The sequence below is a fragment of the Nicotiana tomentosiformis genome, chromosome 8, assembly GCF_000390325.3.
Source record: "Nicotiana tomentosiformis chromosome 8, ASM39032v3, whole genome shotgun sequence".
In the NCBI taxonomy this organism is placed as follows: Eukaryota; Viridiplantae; Streptophyta; class Magnoliopsida; order Solanales; family Solanaceae; genus Nicotiana; species Nicotiana tomentosiformis.
In genome coordinates, this window is record NC_090819.1 from 41,007,569 (window position 1) to 41,027,791 (window position 20,223).

Sequence of the window (20,223 nt, forward strand, 5' to 3'; positions counted from 1 at the left end):
GGGCATACCGCGTAGATTATCCTATTTTAAAATGTAATATAGTATTTAAACTAAACATACCACAATATTCTGACCTAGAATACAAACTTCTAACTAAACATACCATAATATTCTAGTTTGCAAAAAAATATTCAAACTAAATATACCACAATATTCTAATTTTGAATACGGTATCCAAACAAAACATACTACAATATACTAATTTCGAATACAATATTCAAACCACACATACTACAACATTCTAATTTGGACTACATTATCCAAACAAAATATACTACAATATTTAAATTTATGAAGTAGGCATACATGGTAAAACAAATTTATAAAATAGGTATATAAGATAAAATAAATATTTTAATTTTATATGGTGTTAACTAGTGTTTTCAATGGGCATACCGCGTAGATTATCCAAAATAAAATAGGCTCTCAACTTGTAAAATCCAGCCCAAGAAAGCAGTTCCACAGCAGATCATGTATGGTCAGTTATTATTATAATATTACTACTCCCTCCGTTTCAATTTAGATGAGATAGTTTGACTCGGCATAGAATTTAAGAAAAAAAAGGAAGACTTTGGAAACTTGTGGCCTTAAAAGCTTAAGGGGTAAAAGCTTTGTGGGACCATGACATTTGTGTGATTATAAAAGTTTCTCATTAAGGGTAAAATAGGTAAAATTAAGAGCTTAAAGTTGAATTATTTCCAATTGTAGAAATGTGTCATTCTTTTAGGAACGGACTAATAAGGAAAGTGTATCATCTAAATTGAAATAGAGGGAGTATTATTTTTTATTTTATTTATTAAACAAATAAGCTAGAGTCTTTTGAAAGCTGCATTGTCTTATTTTAAGAATTTACATAAAATAGGACTTGTAGGATCCATGCCTAATCCCCATCAACACTAATGGTGTAACGACCCGGCCAATCGTTTTGAGTTTTGTAGCCCCGTTCCCTTATTTACTGCACATTTTATGCTTAATTGTTGTTATGTGACTTGCCGAGATAGTTGATTCGGTTCCGGGGATATTTCGGGATGCGATAAGATACTTAGTCTCAAGGTTGGGAGCTTAAGTTGAAAAGGTTGACCGGATGTTGACTTATGTGTAAACGACTCCAGAATGGAATTTTGATGATTGCAGGTGCGGCTGATGTAGAGCAGGAGCCGAGCTGGCTTGGCCTGGGGTGTGACGCCGGTGCGAGGGGTCTTCTACATCTGCGAGCCCACAGGTGCGAGCAAGGCTCGGCAGATGCGGGGAAGGGAAGTGTGGGCTGTCTTCGCAGAAGCGGATCGAGGGTCGCAGAAGTGCTTCCGTAGGTGCAAAACATGGAGCACAGGTGCGGACCCTGTGGACTTAAGTGACTTCTGCAGAACCGGAACTCTTATCGCAAAAGCGATTCTGCAGGTGCGGATATTTGGCCTGCAGGTGCGAAGGCACTGGGCAGAACATTAAATTCAAGGGCTTTGTGATTTTTCTCATTTGTGGACTTTTCAAACTCGGTCTAAGGCAATTTTTGAGAGGGATTTTGAAGGGTTTCTTGAGGTAAGTCACTTGTGATCATTTTTATTCAATAATATTGTTTCCCCATTAAATTTTCCACCTAGTTTGTGTGTTGTGAGTTGGAATTTTGGGAGTTTGAGACTAGGGGTTTGGAGAGTTTAATTTGGGGATTTTAGTGATGATTTGGTGTTAGATTTTGGTAAATTTTGTATGGTTGGACTCGTGGTTGAATGGGTTTCTGGATTTTATAAGTTTTATCGGATTCCGAAATGTGGGCTCGGGGGTCGACTTTTGATTAAGAACTTAGTAATTTCATTTGGAATTGATTCCTTTAGCTCGTGTTGATTGTATCGAATTATTTTTGACTAGATTCGAGGAATTCGGAGGCAGATTCACTAGGCAAGGGATTGTTGGAGTAAAGATTTGCTCGGTTTGAGGTAAGTATTGTATTTAAATCTAGTTGAGGCACTAGTTGCCTGAATTGTTGGGATAGCCACGTGCTTTTAGATGCGCACATGAGTGGGGATGATCCCATGTGTGGGCACCAGGATTGTATGTTCATGTTTGGGTTGTGCTCGGGCTCTTATAAGCCCAGAAATGACTGTTAAGCTTCAAGCTTTGATATCTAACATGTTGTAACAGTTTATGCAATCTAATTGAGCCGTGATGAGACTACATAGAGGTTTAATCCCTGAACGTACTTGCTAAATGCTTTTCATTGATGAAATTGCCTGTTTGGGCTGTGCTAGCACACTTTGCACATGCCTACACTTTAGCATGTTATTTACACTAATCTAGGGACATGAGAATCTTATTTCATTCTTCATATACCTGCATACTTGCTTTATTGCTTCTGTATGATATTTTTGGACTGGGCATGCAGCTATACCCGGCAGATTATGTTATTGGCACGTGAGTTGTCCGTGCATCACGTGAGTTGTCAGTGCAACACATGAGTTGTCCGTGCGGATCCATATATTGATATTATTGACATGTGAGTTGTCTATGTCGCACGTGAGTTTTCCGTGTAAATTATATTGTGAGCACGTGAATTGTCCGTGCAGTGTGTGGAACTTATATTTTCCTTCATCATTTATCTGATTTACTTATTACTTCCCTCTACATTCCATAATACTGTTTGAGCAGGGTATTTGAGAAATAGTGCACATGAACACACGGATATTCGTTTCACAAAGCCTTATGAGTTATCTTTAAATATTACACTATGTTGGTCTAAAGGGGATGAATCACACTGAATCAACTAGTATCCTAAATAATTTACATTTCTCTTACCTTGCCTGGTTTAATTTTGATACTTATTGAGTTGGTAGTATTCACACTACACCCTACACCTCGTGTGCCGATCCAGGCATTTCAGGGCACGGTAGTTGTTGATCGTGGAGTTTTACCTCTACGGAGATCATCGAGGTAGCTGCAATGGTGTCCGCAGACCTTGACTCTCCTCCCCCTATCATTCAGTTTTATTTATTCAATTCTACTTTCTAGACAGTGTATCAGGCTATGTTATTATATAGATGCTCATCTACTCAGTGACACACTGGTTTTGGGAAATTTCTATATTTAGTTATGATGTTTTATCCAGTTTTATGAGAGTTTACTTATTTAAACTTGTTTTAGAATATGTTAAAAATTTGAAAGTGTTGGTAATGTCTGAGTTGTCGGCTTGCCTAGTACCATGATAGGCGCTATCACGACAGGTTGAGTTTTGGGTCGTGACAAGTTGGGATCAGAGCCTAGGTTACATAGGTCTCACGAGTCATGAGCAGATTTAGTAGAGTCTTGTGAATCGGTATGGAGACCTATGTAATTATCATTGAGAGTCTGCTGAACCCTTAGGAAAACTTCACATTCTTGTATTCTTGTCATGCGATTTTACTGCTTCCGAGAGCTGAACTTCTGTTATTCTATTCTCTCACAGATGGTGAGGACACGTGCTACCGGACCGGATGGACAGCCACCAGCACCACCAGCTAGGGCCATGAGAGGTCGAGGCTGCGGAAGGGGCCAAGGTGCAGCTCGTACAACTGCTAGAGCAGCACCTGCAGATCCACCAGTTGCTTCAGCTCAGGAAAAGGTACTAGATGTGGTTGAGCCAGTTGAGTCAGCTCAAGCACTAGCTGTGCCATTGTTATTCCAGTCCTTTAGGAGGCTTTGGCTCACATATTGACTGTGTGCACTAGCCTTGCCTAGGCAGTTTCGGTTCAGACCGCGACAGCCATTTCTTAGGCTAGGGAGGTACTCAAACTCCTGTCGCCCACACTCCAAAGCATGTGATGCAGGTTCAGACACCGAGGGTACCACTAGCTCAACCGGTTGCAGTTGCTTAAGCGCCCAGGTGGGTCCCGTTATGAGTGATGATGGGCAAAAGAGACTAGAGAAATTTGGGAGAATCCAGCCTCCATCATTCAGTGGGGTAGAGTCAGAGGATGCCTAGGACTTCTTGGATAGGTGCCAGGGATTCTTCGCACGGCGGGTATTCTGTAGACCAGTGGGGTCTCATTTTCTACTTTTCAATTTACTGGGGCTGCCTTCAAATAGTGGGAGGCCTATGAGAGGCGCAGGCTAGTCGGTGCAGCACCACTTTCATGGCATGAGTTCTCTGTTCTATTCTTGGAGAAATTTGTGCCATAAACCCGTATGGAGGAGCTGCACAGGCAAGGCGACCAGCTGCGTCAGGAGGGCATGTCTGTGACCCAGTATGAAATGAGATTTTCAAAGTTGGCTCATCACGCAGTTTGGTTGGTTCCCACTGAGAGGGAGAGGATTAGAAGGTTCATTGATGGCCTCACCTATCAGTTGCATTTTGTTATGACTCGGGAGAGTGTAACAGCTGCTACGTTCGACGAGGTGGTTGATATTGCTAGGCGGCTAGAGATGGTCCATAGTCAGGAGCGTGAGGGGAGAGAGGTCAATAGGCCTCATGGATCGGGTGGTTTCCGCGGTGTTTCTTATGGGGGTCAGTCCCACCACAGTATGGGTCGTCCTTATTGGCCCGCTCATACGGCTCGTCCAGCTCATCGTGGTGCATCAGTTAGGCACGGTTCATTCAGTGCACCACCAGCGCAGAGTTCTCACCATGCCTCATCTGCTCAGGTTTCTGCAGGCAGTTCCTCAGGTTATCAAGAGCAACAGCTCCGTCAGAGGAGGGGTTATTTCGAGTGCGGGGACATGAGTCATCTCAAGAAGGACTGCCCTAGATTGTTGAGTGTTGTTCCATAGTAGAGTTCTTGGCCGATGATACCAGCACCACCAGTTACTTCGCCACCCGCCCAGCCAGCTCGGGGTGAGGCCCAACCAGCTAGAGGTCGCCCTAGAGAGGGAAGTCGTTCAGGTGGCGGTCAGTCCCGATTCTATGTTATTCCTTCCAGGCCAGATGATGCTGCTTCAGATGTAGTGATCACATGTATTGTCTCAGTGTGCCACAGAGATGCTTCCACATTATTTGACCCCGGTTCTACCTATTCCTATGTATCATCCTATTTTACTCGTTATTTGGATATGCCCCGTGAGTCCTTAGTTTCACCTGTTCATATCTCTCCACCGGTGGGCGATACTATTATTGTGGACCGTGTATATCAATCATGTGTAGTGACTATTGAGGGATTGGAGACCAGAGTTGATCTCTTATTGCTTAGTATAGTTGATTTTGAAGTGATATTGAGTATGGATTGGTTGTCTCCATGTCATGATATTATAGATTATCACGTTAATACCATAACATTGACAATGCCGGGTTTGCCAAGGATCAAGTGGAGAGGTTCTCGAGATTATGTTCCCAGGAGGGTGATTTCATATTTGAAGGCCCAACGGATGGTTGGGAAGGGATATTTGTCATATTTGTCCTTTGTGAGGGATGTTGGTGCTGATACCCCTACTACTGATTCTGTTCCGGTGGTGCATAATTTTCCGCATGTGTTTCCTACAGACCTGTACGGCATGCCACCGGACATGGATATTGACTTTGGTATTGACTTAGTGTCGGGCACTCAGCTCATTTTTATTCCTCCATATTTCAGGTGGTCCGATGAGTGTGAGGAGAGTTTTCAGAAGCTCAAGAATGCCTTGACCACAGCTCCAGTTCTAGTTTTCCCTTCAGCTTCTGGTTCTTAATCAGTGTATTGTGATACTTCTCGGATTGGTATTGGGTGTGTCTTAATACAGGAGGGTAGACTGATTTCTTGTGCTCCGCGTCAGTTGAAGCCTAATGAGAAGAACTGCCTTGTTCATGATTTGGAGTTGGCAGCCATCGTTCATGCATTGAAGATTTGGAGGCATTACCTCTATGGTGTGTCTTGCGAGGTATTTACAGATCATCAGAGTCTCTAGCACTTGTTCAAACAAAAGGATCTAAATTTGAGATAGCGGAGATGGTTGGAGCTGCTAAAGGACTACGATATCACAATTTTGTATCATCCCAGGAAGGCCAATGTGGTGGCCAATACCTTGAGTAAAAAGGCGGTGAGTATGGGTATCCTAGCATTTATTCCTGTTGGTGAGAGACCGCTTGCAGTTGATGTTCAGGCCTTGGCCAACCAGTTCATGAGGTTAGATGTTTCGAAACCCAGTCAGGTTCTAGCTTAAGTAGTTTCTCGGTCTTCCTTATATGATCGCAACAGAGAGTACCAGTATGATGATCCCCATTTGCTTGTCCTTAAGGAAATGGTTCAGTACGGTGATGCGAAGGATGTTACTATTAGGTATGATAGGGTGTTGAGGATGCAGGGTCATATTTTTGTGCCTAGTGTGGATGAGCTACGTGAGTTGATCCTTGAGGAGGCCCACATTTTGCGGTATTCTATCCATCCGGGTGCCGCGAAGATATACCAGGACTTGAGACAACATTATTAGTGGAGGAGTATAAAGAAGGATATAGAGGGGTTTGTAGCTCGTTGCCTAAATTGTCAGCAGGTGAAGTATGAGCATCAGAGATCGGGCAGATTGCTTTAGAGGCTTGAGATTCTGGAGTGGAAATGGGAGCATATCACCATGGATTTTGTAGTTGGACTTCCATGGACTTCGAGGAAGTTTGATGCTATTTGGGTGATCGTGGATCGGTTGACCAAGTTCGCACATTTCATTCCAGTTGGGACTACTTATTCTTCGGAGAGGTTGGCTAAGATCTACATCTGCGAGATTGTTCACCTTCACGGAGTGCCAGTGTCCATCATTTCAGATCAGGGCATGCAGTTTACATCACAGTTTTGGAGAGCGGTGCAGCGAGAGTTGGGCACACAGGTTGAGATGAGTACAACATTTCACCCTCAGACGGATGGGCAGTCTGAGCGCACTATTCAGATATTGGAGGATATGTTATGCGCTTGTATCATAGATTTCGGGGGTTCTTGGGATCAGTTCCTGCTACTCGCGGAGTTTTCCTACAACAATAGTTAACAATCGAACATTCAGATGGCTCCGTATGAGGCTTTGTATGGGAGATAGTGTCGGTCTCCTGTGGGATGGTTTGAGCCGGGTGAGGCTAGGCTATTGGGTACTAACCTAGTTCAGGACGTTTTGGATAAGGTTAAATTGATTCAGGATAAGCTTCGAACGGTGCAATCTAGACAGAAGAGTTACGCCAATCGGAATGTTCATGATGTTGCTTACATGTTTGGGGAGAAGGTATTGCTCAAGGCTTTACCCATGAAGGGTGTTATGAGGTTCGGGAAGAAGTGCAAGTTGAGTCCTCGGTATATTGGGCCGTTTGAGGTACTTCAGAGGATTGGAGATGTGGCTTATGAGCTTGCCTTGCTGCCTAGTCTGTCAAGTGTTCCTCTAGTATTTCATGTTTCTATGCTCCAGAAGTATGTCGGCGATCCGTCTCATGTTTTGGATTTCAGCACGGTTCACTTGGATGGTGATTTCACTTATGATGTGCAACCGGTGGCCATTTTGTATTGGAAGGTTCGAAAGTTGAGATCAAAGGACATAGCTCCAGTGAAGGTGCAATGGAGAGGCCTCCCAGTTGAGGAGGCTACTTGAGAGACCGAGTGGGAGATGCAGAGAAGTTATCCATACCTATTTGAGACTCCAGGTACGTTTCTAGACCCATTCGAGGATGAACGTTTGTTTAAGAGAGGGAAGATGTAACGATCCGGCCGATCATTTTAAGTGTTGTAGCCCCGTTCCCCCATTTACTACTCATTTTATGCTTAATTGTTGTTATGTGACTTGCCGGGGTAGTTGATTTGGTTTCGGGGATGTTTCAGGATGCGATGAGATACTTAGTCTCAAGGTTGGGAGCTTAAGTTGAAAATATTTATCGGATATTGACTTATGTGTAAATAACTCCAGAATAGAGTTTTGATGATTCTGATAGCTCCGTTGGGTGATTTTGGCTTAGGAGTGTCTCCGGATAGTGATTTGGAGGTCCGTAGTTAAATTAGACTTGAAATGACGAAAGTTGGAAAATTCGAAGCGTTGGAAATTTAAAAATTTGACCGAGTATTGACTTTGTGGTTACCGGGCTCGGATTTTGGTTCAGGGAGTTGAATTAGGTCTGTTATGTCATTTATGACTTGTGTGCAAAATTTGAGGTCAATCGGACTTGATTTGATAGGTTTCGGCATCGATTGTAGAAGTTGGAATTATTTAATTTTCATTAGGCTTGAATTAGTGTACAATTCGTATTTTTCATGTTATTTGATGCGATTTGAGGGCTCTACTAAGTTTATATCATATTTTAGGACTTGTTGGTGTGTCTGGTAGAGGTCTCAGTGGCATCGTGTGGAGTTCAGATTGTTATCGGATCGAAAATGGGACTTAGAGTATTGCTGAAGCTGGGATCCTTCTGGTGTGATCGCACCTACGGGGATATTGGCCGCGGATGCAGCTGATGTAGTGCAGGAGCGGAGCTAGGCTGGCCTGGGGTGTGACGCAGGTACGAGGGGTCTTCCGCATCTGCAAGCCCGTAGGTGCGAGCAAGGCTCCGCAGATGCAGAGAAGGGGAGTGTTAGCTGTCTTCGCAGAAGCAGATCGAGGGTCGCAGAAGCACTTCCGCAGGTGCGGAAATTTGGCCCGCAGGTGCGAAGGCACTGGGCAGAACATTAAATACGAGGGCTTCGTGATATTTCTCATTTTTGGACTTTTCAAACTCGGTCTAAGGCGATTATTTAGAGGGATTTTGAAGGATTTCTTGAGGTAAGTCACTTGTGATCATTTTTATTCAATAATATTGTTTCCCTATTAAATTCCCCACCTAGTTTGTGTGTTTTGAGGTGGAAATTTGGGAGTTTGAGTCTAGGGATTTGGAGAGTTTAATTTGCGGATTTTAGTGACGATTTGGTGTTAGATTTTAGTAAATTTGGTATGGTTGTACTCGTAGTTGAATAGATTCGCGAGGCAAGGGTTTTTTGGAGTAGAGATTTTCTCGGTTTGAGGTAAGTATCGTATTTAAACTCGGTTGATTCACTATTTTCCTGAATTGTTGTGACAGCCACATGATTTTGGGTGTGCACAGGCGTGGGGATGATCCCATGTGCGGGCACCGGGATTGTATATTCATGTTTGGGTTATGCTCCGGCTCTTATAAGCACAGAAATGACTGTCAAGCTTTATGCTTTGATATCTAACATGTTGTAACAGTTTGTGCGATCTAATTGAGCCGTGATGAGACTACTTAGAGGTTTAATCCCTGAATGAACTTGATAAATGCTTTTCATTGATGAAACTGCCGGTTTGGGTGATAGCACACTTTGCACATGCCTACACTTTAGCATGTTATTTACATCAGTCCAACGACATGAGAATCTTATTTCATTCATCATATACATGCATACTTGCTTTATTGCTTCTGTATGATATATTTGGGCTGGGCATACGGCTATGCCGGGCGGATTATATTATTGGCATGTGAGTTATCCGTGCAGTACGTGAACTGTCTCAGCTGATCCATGTATTGATATTATTGACACGTGAGGTATCCGTGAAGCACGTGAGTTGTCTATGCGGATCCATATATTGATATTATTGACACGTGAGTTATCCGTGTCGCATGTGAGTTATCCGTGCAGATTCTATTGTGAGCATGTGAGCATGTGAGTTGTCCGTGCAGCACGTGAGTTGCCCGTACAGCACGTGAGTTGTCCGTGCAGTATTTGGAATTTATATTTTCCTTGATCATTTATTTTATTCACGTATTACTTCCCTCTACATGCCATAATATTGTTGGAGCAAGGTATTTGATAAATAGTGCACATGCACACACAGATATTCTTCCCACGAAGCCTTATGATTTATACTTATGAATCACAAATCAACTAGTATCCTAAATAATTTAAACTTCTCTTACCTTGACTTGTTTAATTCCGATACTTATTGAGTTGGTTGTATTCACACTACATCCTACACCTCGTGTGCAGATCAAGATATTTCCGGGCACAGTGATTGTTGATCGTGGAGTTTTACCTGTACGGAGATCATCGAGGTATATGCTATGGCGTCCGCAGACCTTGACTTTCCTCCCCTTATCTTTCAATTTTATTTATTCAGTTCTACTTTCTAGACAGTGTATCCGACAATGTCATTATATAGATGCTCATATACTGAGTGACACTCTGGTTTTGGGAAACTTCTGTATTTAGTTATGATGTTTTATCCAGTTTTATGAGAGTTTACGTATTTAAACTTGTTTTAGAATATGTTAAAAATTTGAAAGTGTTGGTAATGTCTGAGTTGTCGGCTTGCCTAGTACCATGATAGGCGCCATCACGACATGTTGAGTTTTGGGTCGTGGCAGATAATTTTTGATATATGTTTTAAAAAAATAACCGACCATATTTGGAATATTAGAAGGACGGGGTAGGCAAGTTTTATCTATCCTTTTATTCCTTCATTTCATTAACTTTGTCTGACTTTCTATCCTTTCATAGATTTTAAAGAAAGCTGTGAAATAACAAAGCCAACTTTGCCAATAATATTGTTTGATACATATACTCATCAATGGCAAGAACTTCATACTCAGCGAAAGAAACGGTAATTGAAATCTAAACAAAAGTTAATTTTTCATTCACTGAATACTGGAACAGTACTTCTACACAGCTCAGCAAAGCATTTAGCACAAGACTACTTAAATAAGTTTCATGAAGTTCACAAGCAATCTCTATCACATGGGTATGGGTCTATGTATTGATGGAACCCTGCTCTATCAAAGTACCAATCTGCAACAACTTCCGCAATTGTGTACACAGATAAAATGTTACAACAAAATCTGTTATTAACTCGTAAATTACAATTACGAATGATAGACACATGATAAATCCAAAGACAAAAAAAACACATGTATTCAAACATTCTATGGATAAAACAAAAGAAAGATTACCTTATTAAGTACTCTTGGAGAGATAGGACTGAACCAGTAACTCGTCCATACAATTTGATCATGGGAATAACAAGAGGTTATGAAATAACCCCTCGTAAACGAAGGGGTGAGTCCCAAGAATGCCTTCAAGAACTCCACTCTGTAACCTATATTCAATAACAAAAACAAAACAAATGAAACAAAAAGAATTAAAGCATAAGCCATTACTTATCTAATTGGAAGGTATGTATTATTAATCCAACCTTGAATGATCATACGCTGGCTAAATGTGTAGTTACTTATATTACTCTTGCAATGTTTCCGGACACGCCGAGGATCGAGGTATTTAGGAACCAAAATGTTACTAACCTGGAATTAGTATTTTGAATTATCAAAAGGAAAGAGATAGATTTTAAAGAAAATAAAGACAAAACAAATTAAAGGAAAGAAACTGGCATTTGTATCTTTGACCTGCCAAGAGTCATAGTGTGAATTGATTATGAAAAGTGGAGTCTGAACGTATGGAACAACATTTCGAGGGAAAAAACACTGTACCATCATTAAGGAAAACTAATGTTACTAGAGGGCAATAAAAATATAGCACAAGGAAAAGTTTTTTGTTTCCAAATTAAAACTTAAATTCTTACCAGACTTGGTTCCATTATAGAGGTGCAAGATGGAGGCAAATTCATAGCCGATCCTTTAAACAAGAAGAAACAGAAATATTAAAGCAAATGAATTTTAACTTGCAATTACAAATTATTAACCATATTATTTACCCTTAGAAACGGATAACAATTCAATTTGTATGCGGTTTTAAGGATATATAGATTAATTCAATATAAGTGATTAATAACGTTAGATTAAACAAATGAAAAACGTGATAAATGATCAAACCGATGATAAGAGTGTTCCCGGGCTCAGTTAATGGCTCAATGAGGAACCTGCCTTCGATTTCGAGCTTGCACTTATGAAAAACGTATGAACAAAAATAAGAATTTTGAATAACATAGAGAATAGAAGTAAATTGCCTTGGTATGCGTATAACAATATGCTACGAATAATAAGCTTCCCCCATTTATATAGTAGGGGAGTTTTACCTTAAGTACAATTCTAAGAAAGGTAAAAAAATTCTGTTTCACTAATCACTGATTTTCTGCCGATACGGAGCGAGATTCATGCTGTGATATCCGGTTGGGCACGGACATCTCTGTCATGACCCCAATTCCCCTCCGTAGAATGTCGTGACGACAATTGGTCTCTAAGACTAGGTAATCCTAACAAGTATGCGGGATAACTAAAATATTAAGGTAAAACTCAAACGTCAACAACGGTAATAAATAAAATCTGCAACTCAAGTATAACAACTCCCAAAATCCGGTAGATATAAATTACAAGCTCTAAAGAGAAATACTAAATATCCCTATACATCAGAGTCTAATGAGGATGAGGAAACAACATAATAAAGACAAAGGGGGACTCCGAGGTCTGCGGACGCTGGCAGATGTACCTTGAAGTCTCCACGTACGGACTAGCTCACTAGTACCTAGTCTGGTAGGTAGTACATGGATCTGTAAAAATATATATGCAGAAGCGTAGTATGAGTACACCACAACGGTACCCAGTAAGTGTCAAGCCTAACCTCGATAGAGTAGTGACGATGTCAGGTCAGGACCCTACTGGAAATAATAAGAAACAAGGCAGAAGATAAAATAATATAATAAAATGATAGAGAAGTGAATCAATGAGAATTTACGAAAGGTGATAATATGAAAAAAAGAAAGACAAATATAACATGAAAGAAAAGCAAAAATCTTACAAGTTAAGGAAAAACAACAACGACCAATACAATAAATAGAGAAAATGAACAGGGGCACTCCCGAGGTACTGCCTCATAGTCCCAAAAGTAAATAACTCATAATCTTTCCTTATATCATCACGGGAGCCTTCATATTTTGTTTTGAAATTATTTTTCCGAAATACCATCCCGCGTTTTAGCCAACCTCATCACACCGCATGACTTCTAGTAGTTCCCCTACTAGCCACGTATATCAAGCCCACCTTGTCTCACCTCATGCTTTTCAACACCCAGGCCTTATACCATCGCATGCGTATCAATAATCATAACAGCATGGCAGAAACCTCGTGCAAACAATAACAACCGCACGACAGAAATCTCGTGCAACAACCAAACAATCATCTCAATAATAATCACGGAAACCAAAACATAACAACTGAAATAACGATATTTCAAGGATAGAGATTTCAAGTAAAGAATCCCCCAGTTAAATAAGAAATATGGAATCAAGAAAGAAGGTAATTCTAAGCATGTAGTACAAGTTGCAAATAAGAGATAAGATAAGAAGACAGGTGAAATTAGGCTAAACATAATGACTATACATGCTAAAGCAGCTCAGTTAATGCATAAAAAGGAAACTGCTTAGATAAAACTGGAATTTCAACATTTAGCCCGTATACGCACTCGTCACCTCACGTACACGGCCCTCACATATCATAAATTATCACAACAATACCAACTCCTAATGGAAATTTTCCCCACACAAGGTTAGACGAGTCACTTACCTCAAACCTCGCTCAATAAATCAATAAGAAGGCCTTTCATTCGATTTTTCAACTCCGATCGACTCGAATCTAGCCAAAATAATTTCATACTGTAAATATAACTATAGGAAACTAATTTAAATAATAAAATTATGACTTTAGCAAAGAATTAAAAAATCGCTACAAAAAATTGACACGGGCCCACGTCTCGGAACCTGACCAAAATCATAAAATCCGAATACCCATTCGATATCGAGTCCAACCATACAAGAATTACTCAAATGAAACCTTAAATTGCCTTTCAAATCCCCAATTTTAGCATAAGAAGTTTTTCCAATTTTTCCCCAAACTTTCAACTAAAAATACTAATTAAATGATGAAAATAACAATAGATTTGTGGGAATTAATAAAAAACGAGTCAAGAATCCTTACCCAAATGCTTCCTCTGAAATCCCTCAAATTTTGCACATAAGTCATAATTGACATTAAGGACCTACTACAACTTTCGGAATCGGAATCTGACCCCGATATCATAAAGTCCACTCCCGATCAAACCTATCAAAATCTTCCAATTTTCTAACTTTTGCCAATTAACACAGAAATGACTTGCGAAACTCCAAATCAAAATTCGGACACTCTCCTAAGTTCAAAATCATCATACAGAGCTATTGGAACCGTCAAAACTCCTTTCCGGAGTCGTCTTCACACAATTCGAACTACGGTCGACTCCTATGACTTTAACTTTCAATTTAGGGACTATGTGTCCCATTCTACTCTGAAACTCTCCTGAATCCAACACCAAGCACCCCGGCAAGTCAAGTAACCACAATATGAGATAGAGGAAGCAATAAAAAGGGGATAGGAGATAGCACTCTCAAAAGGACCGGCCGGGTCGTTACATCCTCCCCCTCTTAAAAAAATGTTCATCCTCGAACGAGTATAGAGACATACCCAAAGTGGTGAAAAGACGAGGATAACAGCTGCACATATCATGCTCAGTCTCCAAAGTCGCCTCCTCGACTGGCTGACCCCTCCACTGATCCTTCACTGAAGCAATGTTCTTTGACCTCGACTTTCAAACCTGCCTGTCCAAAATGGCCACCGACTCCTCAACATAAGATAGGTCCCTATCCAACTGGACTAAGCTGAAGTCTAACACATGAGACGGATAGCCGTGATACTTCCGGAGCATTAAAGCATGGAACACTAGATGAACTACAGAGAGACTAGGTGGTAGTGCAAGTCTGTAAGCCACCTCTCCAACCCTCTCAAGAATCTCTAAAGACCTAATATACCAAGAGCTCAACTTGCCCTTCCTCCTAAACCTCATAACGCCCTTCATGGGCGAAACGCAGAGCAAGACCCGCTCCCCAACAATGAATGCAACGTCGCAAACTTTCCGATCCGCATAGCTCTTCTGTCTAGATTGGGATGTACGAAGTCGATCCTGAATCAATTTAACCTTTTCCAAAGTATCCTGAACAAAGTCTGTACCCAATAGTCTTGCCTCACCCAGTTCAAACCATCCAACCTGGGATTGGCACTGCCTACCATACAAAGACTCATACGGGGCCATCTGAATGTTGAACTGATAAATGTTGTTGTAGGCAAACTTCACAAGTGGAAAGAACTGATCCCAAGCACCTCGAAAATCCATCACGCACGCACGGAGCATATCTTCCAAATATGAATAGTATGCTAGGATTGTCCGTCCGTCTGACGGTGAAATATTGTACTCAACTTCACCCGAGTACCCAACTCATGATTTACGGCTCTCCAAAATCGCTATGTAAACTGCGTACCCCGGTCAGAGATGATAGATACCGTCACACCATGAAGCCTGACAATCTCGCGAATGTAAACCTGAGCCAGATGCTCTAAAGAATAAGTAGTAACCACATGAATGAAATGAGCTAACTTGGTCAAACTATCCACAATCACCCTGTCACGCCCTGACCTCGGGAAGCACGACCGGCGCTCAACAGAATTACCCCGGTCGAGCAAGCATGCACAATGCCGTCTACCCAACTCACCCATGAATAAATGGAAGAATACATTTCATTAATTAGACAGTAGGAGGTCATGTAAATAACTACATATCATTTCCACACTATGTCTAATCATAGTTAAAGTGGAACAGATGATACGATTATAATATTTTTAATTTAACCTTCCCAAAAACATATACAACCCACACTATGTCTACAGAGCCTCTAACGGAAATAAAGAGTGATACGACAGTGCCGACAACAAGGCCCCGATTATACCTCAAAATGCTATGTACAAAGGACAAGAGATACATGACCCCAAAATGAAGTGGGGCTCAAGAAGTCAGCTGAGGAGAGGGTGTGCTACTATCACTGATAGATACCACCAGCTATGGAACCACCTGCATCCATTAAAGATGCAGCTCCCCCGGCAAAATAGACATTAGTACCTATGGAATAGTACTAGTATGTAAAACTAAACACCCTCTCAATAGAATAAGTAAAAGTAAGCGGATAAGAAAACATAAAATTAATAAGAGACCCAAGCAGTATCAAGGTATCAAGTTAGGGGAAAGATAAGTTTAAGGTAAGTTTTAGTATTGTAAGTTGGGAGATATTTATCACCAATACACCAACGTATTTTTAGCACGGAGTCCGATCTTAGCCCGACCGACTAAGCCGTCTCACCCCGAGACATCAAATCACAATACCACCATGTGCACCATGGCATCCAATCTCAGCCTGATCGGCTAAGCCGTCTCACCATAATGTCGTGTGAGTCAACATCACATCACGTCGTTAATAATAATCTCATCCCATTCAAGGGGAAACATCTCAACACATCATTCTCATCCCATATAAGGGAAAACAATCTCATCACATGAACACGGGGATTAACCCCTCAATCACTCCTACACCTGCACGTGTAGTTTCAGGGTTAGGATTTTACATCTCATGTTTCTCGTACGTTAAAGTTTCGTCTTCAGTTAATTGACATATACTCGGGGATGAGATTATCTTGAGGTTAGCATATTTATGCTATTTATAACAAGCAATAAGTAAGTGCCATAAAGGAAATGGTATACGAATTAAAGAAAATGAGTTTCGTTGAAGGTTGTTGATTGGGGATAAAATACGGTCTGAGCTATAATACTCGATACTTATGGACTAGTACCATACAAGGTACCATATGACCGTGATAATATAATGTATAAAGTATATTAAAAATAAGTAAAATTTTAAATAATTTGAGATAATTCTTAATTATGTGGGTAATTGGTTAATTATCGGGTAGCGGGATAATACCTAATTAATTATTAATTATAGGATAAGATAAAAAAAAAACCTCCCCCACCCTATGTGGCAGCAAGCCACCACCCAAACCAAATGACTCATTAGTCATGTTGGGTAGGTGGCAATTTAAGGTGCTAATTAAAATACACCTCATACTAACTTTTTTCAAGGCAAAAATACGACAATCTGATATTAGCTCAAAAGAGATTTCTTACAAAAATCTTCAACTAAATCCTTACAATATGAACACTAAAGAATTCCTAAAAGTTTCAACAATTCCATCAAGAATTTTTACACATTAAGTAACGTGGTTAAGGCCTGTAGCAACGTAAATCTTCAACCGTCCAAGGAAAATTTTAGAACTGTAGCAACGTAAAATTTTGCGATTCTAAAGGAATACGGTGCAATCTTTTCCAAGAATATCATACGGATTTTTTTCTACTTCAGGTATGTTAAGGCTAAGCTCTTCTTTTATTTTGACATGATCTCGTAATTACACGAGTTTGATAACAAAGCATAAAGAAAAATTCATATCCCGGAATTTACATATATTTTTCTAGTTTTGTATGTTACAATATTCTCTTTATCGGGACTTCATATTCATTTGAGTATTTCTTTTTTCCAGTCAATAGAGCAGAGAGTCTATATATATACTATTACAGTAATTTTATTACCATCGAGCTATAATCGATGGTATGTTATATACCGAGCCTACTGTGGCTGAGCGCCTATGAGCGAGCCCAGTTGGCCGAGATACAGAGCTTAGTATGGTCGAGCGCCTATGAGTGAGCCTACTACGGCAGAGCAGTTATATACATATACCGAGCTTTATAAGGCCGGACAACTATTTTACTTACTATATTGAGAGAATAGAGTCAGTATCAGCAGGTGAGCATATCTTCAGATTATCTTTGACCCCCAGTTGTTTTCAGTTATAATATTATAAGTTCAGTTTCAGCTTTCAGTATATTGTCTTACATACTCGGTAAATTATTTCGTACTGACGTCCCTTTCTAGAGGCGCTGTATTTCTTGCGTACAGGTTCAGACAGACAGACGGGTAGACTTCCTCAGTAGGTGTTGCCAGAGTTCAGCTTTAGCGGTAAGCTCCCCGTCTTTCGGAGTTGCCGGGTCTAGATGTTTTGTATACATCTTGTGTATATAGGTTATGGGAAGGTCGAGGCCCTGTTCCGATCACAGTATATCTATCAGTAGAGGCTTGTAGACATATCCTGTCAGTTAGTGTAGTATGTTGGACTTGAAGGTCCTATACATATATTTTGTTGGTTTGTCAGTTGTAGTAATTATGACGCCTTGCCGGCCCAGCTTTATGTTGGCATTTAGTCAGCGTTAGTCTCTATTCAGTTTTATATTTTTCATCGCACATTATTTTGTAATGTGGCTCATGGCCAAAGTATTACATTACATGTTCAGAGTCTCTTAGTCGCAAGTGGTACGCAAGGATATGGAAGGTACTGGTGCAGGTCTCGCCCCCACGCTCGAGGTGTGACAAAAGTGGTATCAGAGCAATTCTGTCCTAGGGAGTCTATAAGCCGTGTCTAGTAGGGTCTTATTTATAGATGTGTAGTGCACCACATTATATAAGCAGGGGACTACAGGGCATCTAGGACTTGGTTAGCCTTCTTTCAAATCTAAATCGTGTTGTAAAACTGAGTTATAGGAAATCTGAATTAAACTTACGTGTTGGCATTTGCATGCACAGATGACGGTAACTAGGAAGATTACGGCTAGCCAGAGGAGAGAAACAGTAGTAGGTGAGAGGACTAGCAGGGTATCCCTAGTAGATGGGGCCCAATCTGAGGCCCAGGGAGAGACCCCTACCCATCCATTACCGGCTCCTCTGCCACCTGAAGAGATTCATAGGGAGACCGCACATCCAGTTCCCCCTCCGCTTCCATCAAATCAGGACTTAAGGAGTGCGGTGAATTTGTTAGCACAGTTGGTAGCTACCCAATAACAGGCTAGGGCATTCGCTAGTGTAGGACCTTCTGAGGGATCTGGGAGTTCAAGGGTCCGAGAGTTTATTGCTTTGAGTCCCCCAGAGTTCACGGGGACAGATCAGAGGGAGGACCCGCAAGATTTCATAGATCAACTTCACAGGATCTTTCGGGTTATGCATGCCACGGAGAAAGAGGCAGTTGAGCTAGCAGCTTTTCAACTCCAAGATATAGCCATCCTTTGGCACGAGGGATGGGCAAGGTCCAGGGGACGTGATTCACCTCTTGCTATTTGGGAGAATTTTTCAGATGCCTTCCTTGACAAGTACTTACCGCGAGAGATCCGACAGGCCTGAGTCGATTAGTTTCTAGCCCTCAAGCAGGGCAATATGAGTGTTCGAGAGTATAATCTTCATTTTGACTCATTGGCCAGATATGCACCATCCATAGTTTCTACTATGCGGAAGAGAATTCACAGGTTTATAGCAGGGTTGGCCCCAGAGTTGACCGAGACATGTGTCACCGCTGCATTACAAGATAGTATGGATATCTCCTAGATTCAGGCATTTGCTCAGAATATAGAAAGGGGTAGGCGTCGGCAGTAGGGTACGGAGAGGACTGACTCAGGGCAGCATAAGAGAATGAGATTTGCCAAGTCTCAGGAGCAGTCTTAGGGTAGTTACAGGCCCCAGTACTTCGAACGGCCACCTGGACCTCTGCTACCTCAGCTACAGTGTTATAGGTATGACCGCTATACTCAGTCAGGACCAGGTGAAAGCTCCCAGGCATCAAGTTTGCAGCGACGGTGAGGTTCAGGGCAGACATGGCCATTTCCGCTGCGGTGTGCCATCTATGATAGAGGACACTTGGGCCAATGCCGAGCCGGTTCCGATGCTTGTTATACATGTAGACGTTTGGGGCATATGATGCGAGATTGCCCAAATAGAGATTTTGGGGGTATGGCGCAACCAGCGAATTCAGCAACAGGATCATCTATGTTCATGCATCCTTCAGGGCACGAGTCTTAGTCTTCGGCTGATAGAGGTCGAGGCAGAGGTAGAGGTTTCAGCTCAGGTAGTAACTAGAATCGTAGCTATGCGTTAGCGGGTCGACAGGACCAGGAATCCTCACCAGACATTGTGACAGGTATGTTGACCATTTGCTCTCACGATGCTTATACCTTGATAGACCCAGGATCTACTTTATCGTGTATTACCCCATTTATCGCGGGGAAGTTTGATATAGTGCCTGAAATACTAAGTGATCCTTTTGCAGTATCTACACTGGTCGGAGAATCGATTATTGCTAGACGGGTTTACCGAGGTTGTACGGTATCAGTTTGTGGTGGTCAGACCTCAGCCGACCTAGTTGAGCTAGAGATGTTGGATTTTGATGCTATCATGGGCATGGACTGGTGGCAGCTTGCTATGCCACAGTTGATTGTCGAGCAAAGATAGCTAGAATTTATTTTTCGAGTGAGCCAATCCTTGAGTGGGTAGGTAATACATCGACACCTAGAGGTAGGTTTATTTCCTATCTGAAGGCGAGGAAAATGATCACAAAAGAGTGCATTTAACATATTGTGCGAGTTAGATATATAGATACTGACATAC

At 41.4% G+C, this 20,223-nt stretch overlaps 1 long non-coding RNA gene across 1 annotated transcript; it reads right to left on the minus strand.

Moving 5' to 3' along the window:
• Positions 1-11,114: 11,114 nt before the first annotated feature.
• On the minus strand, positions 11,115-11,544 carry LOC138896851 (uncharacterized). The gene is made up of 3 exons (XR_011410288.1): positions 11,458-11,544; positions 11,282-11,359; positions 11,115-11,179 (listed from the first exon to the last, which is right to left on the minus strand). It is a non-coding gene; the product is annotated as an uncharacterized lncRNA (long non-coding RNA).
• Between the last annotated feature and the right edge of the window lie 8,679 nt (positions 11,545-20,223).